The sequence below is a fragment of the Beta vulgaris genome, chromosome 1, assembly GCF_026745355.1.
Source record: "Beta vulgaris subsp. vulgaris cultivar EL10 chromosome 1, EL10.2, whole genome shotgun sequence".
NCBI classification, from domain to species: Eukaryota; Viridiplantae; Streptophyta; class Magnoliopsida; order Caryophyllales; family Amaranthaceae; genus Beta; species Beta vulgaris.
This window is the reverse complement of record NC_079202.1, coordinates 6062720-6066144: the sequence shown is the minus strand read 5'-3', so window position 1 is coordinate 6066144 and position 3425 is coordinate 6062720.

Genomic DNA, 3425 nt, shown 5'->3' with positions numbered 1-3425 from the left:
GCAGAGTGTGGAATATGAATGGAGGCCGGTCCAATGTGGGAGATGCTCTGGGTTTGGGCATGAAGAAGTCCAATGTAGGAAGCAATAAGGGAGAAAAACGTGGGTGCCGAAGAAACAAGTACAAAAAGACTCTGAGGGATTCACTGTTGTGGGAAACCAGGCCAAGATAACAAGTAATATGCAAGATGTAATACCTGTGCACAATGCATTCTAGGTGATACTGGATGATAGTGAGTAGGAAGTGGGCTATGAAGAAGCTGGAAAAAGTGGGGACAATAGTGGTAGAGAGACTGGGGGAATGAAAGAGGTGGCTGATGGAGGAAATCAGGGAGGAATTCTGCCAGATGGATCATTGGAAGTAGGGCGGGGGGTGACACTCCCTCACCCAAATGGATAACATCCTAACCTGGAATGTAAGAGGCTTAAACAGCAAGGTAAAGCAGCAGGAGGTAAGGAAGTTTATTGCCTTTCATAATGTTAAGTTGTTTAGTCTCTTAGAAACTAGGGTTAAAACTCCAAAACTAGGTGTAGTATATCTTAATCTATGCTAAGGATAATGTTTTACCCATAATAATAGCTGCCATGCAAATGGTAGAATATTGATTGGATGGTGCCCTCTAGCATTTACTGTGGATATTGTGCAAGTGAATAGCCAGTTCATTCACTGTTTTGTCAAGCATAGGAATGGTGATGGGTTTGAGTGTACCTTTGTATATGGGTGTAATGATCCAAGTAGTAGGAATGAGTTGTGGAGTGGGATGAGACATATTGCTATGCATAGGAGGGCTCCTTGGGTTCTAATGGGGGACTTTATTGCTCTTAGTAAGGTGGAAGATAGAATTGGTGTTACTGTTAGGGTTTCAGATGTGGCTCCTATGAGAGATTGCATGATGTTCTGTAATTTAGATGATGTGAAGGCATCGGGTAGGCATTTCACATGGAACAATAAACAGGAGGGCACTGCCAGAGTGTTTTCAAGAATTGATAGAGTGGTGGCAACATATGATTGGGTGGATAAGTATGATGTGGCTGAAGCTTCTTTCTTGCCTGAAGGTGATTATGATCACACACCAGTACTATTGTGCATATCCGGAGGAAAGCCAGAAGAGACCATTTAGGTTCCATAACATGTGGTGTAATCATCAATCACTTGTGACAACTGTGAGACAAGTTTGGGAAACCTCTGTACATGGATGTGCTATGTATAGAGTCTGTGTAAAACTTAAAAGGGTTAAGGAAGCCTTGAGAGTACTGAACAAGGAGGGGTTTGATGATGTGGAAGCAGCGGTGATTAAAGCTAAAGCTGACTTACAAATAGCTCAGAGCTTGCTACACAAATACCCTGAAGATATTGCATATGGTCAGAAAGAGAAGGAGGCCCAAAGTGCTCTGAATTGGCTAAGAAGAATCAGTATGCTTTGTTACAACAGCAAGTCAAACTTACCTGGCTAAGGTGTGGAGATGAGAATTCAAAGGTCTTCTATCAAGCAATCAAGCATAGAAGAGCTCAGAATAAAGTTCATGCCATTAATAGGCTTGATGGCACATGGGTGAATAATAAGAGGGATGTTGAGTTGGCTTTTCTGGAGTTTTACGAGAACTTATTTGCTAGAAAGGAATAGAGGCAACAGGTGTTTTAACCTCTCCTTGACAAAGGGAATAAGCTTACTGAAGATCATTTACAGCTTCTTAACCGTGAATTTACAAGAGAGGATGTGTGAAGGGTAATCTTTAGCATCCCTAATGAGAAGGCCCCTGGAGCAGATGATTTTAACAGCAAATTTTTCAAGCATTGTTCGGAGGTTGTTAGTGATGACACCACAGAAGCTATCCTAGACTTCTTTAGAACAGGCCAACTCCTTAAGGTTATTAATGTGACGACTTTAACCATGATTCCAAAAGTTAAATGTCCAGAGAATGTTTCTGAATTCCGGCCTATAGCTTGTTGCACAATTTTATACAAGTGCGTCACTAAATTGATTAGTGAAAGGCTTAATATGATCCTACCTGAGGTGGTCTCAATTAGCCAGGGAGCTTTTGTTTCAGGAAGAAGCATACTTCATAATATAGTCATATGCCAAGACCTAGTCAAACTTTATAAAAGGAAGACTAATAGGGCTAGTTACATGATGAAATTGGATTTAAAGAAGGCTTATGATATGATTTGTTGGGATTTTATTACACAAATGCTCACTGGAGTGGGGTTCCCTAGTGAATTTGCTGATAAAATCATGATGTGCATTACAACTCCCATGTTTTCCATCATGATTAATGGTTCCCTATGTGGTTTCTTCAAGGCTCAAAGGGGGTTGAGACAAGGAGACCCTATGTCTCCACTCATTTTTGCCTTGTGTATGGACTACCTGGATAGAATCCTATGTTTTGTTAGTGAGCAGCAGGGTTTCAAATTCCATAGTATCTGCAAAGAATTAAAGCTGACCCACCTGAGCTTTGCTGATGACCTATTGTTGTTCTGTCATGGGGACTTTAGGTCAATTTACACTTTACTTCAAGGTGTCTAGATGTTCTCTAATGCATGGCTGTTGTAGCAGCAACTGTCTATATGATATGGTGTGCTAGGAACACAGCTTACTGGGAGAATGTAGTTAACTCTGTTGATAGCACTATTAAACACATCAAATTCATTGTAAAGAATAGAGTTGTGCAGCTTATAGGAAGAAAAGTTAAAGATGTGGATAGGAAGTGGATTGAAGAATTGTAAGTAACTAGGCCTGTCCAGTTTCTTTTGTGGGGCAGCTGAATGGGTCCTCCTTTAAGTGTATTGGTTGTTTGGTTAATATTACTACTTAATTACCAAAAAAAAAGAATTTTATATTAATAATTATACTCATAATATTTTAAAACCTAAATGTTGATTATTCTTCGGTAATCTCTATTATATAAATCAAACTCTTTTCGACGATTGAATCTGATACATAAATTCTTCCACTTTATTTGAGCACAGACTTTCATCTAATGTATATATATATTTCTTTCTCTCGATAATATATTTGAATAATGATGAACAAATAACTAATAAAACCAATGAAACATTGATTTAAGAAAAATATAGTAAAAAGTTAACAATAATTACAAATGTATTTTCGAATCAAATTTTTTATAACACTGATGAATAACTAATTGAGAAAAATAAAAACATTAATAGGACACGCACCCGTAGCGTGCAAAAAATGCTAGTACTAATTCTATGGTAAAGCGGTCTTATACAAGACTTATCAAAGTACTTTCTGTATCAATATGTAAGATTGAATAATAATTTTTGATTGATATATTAAAGTGACAAATGTCATTGTATTGAATATTGAAACAAAAGAAAATACGAAATACTCCCTCCGACTTTATCTACGTGCTACATTTCTTTTTGAGAGTCGAAAGTTACCAACATGGCTAATTATTTTGATTTT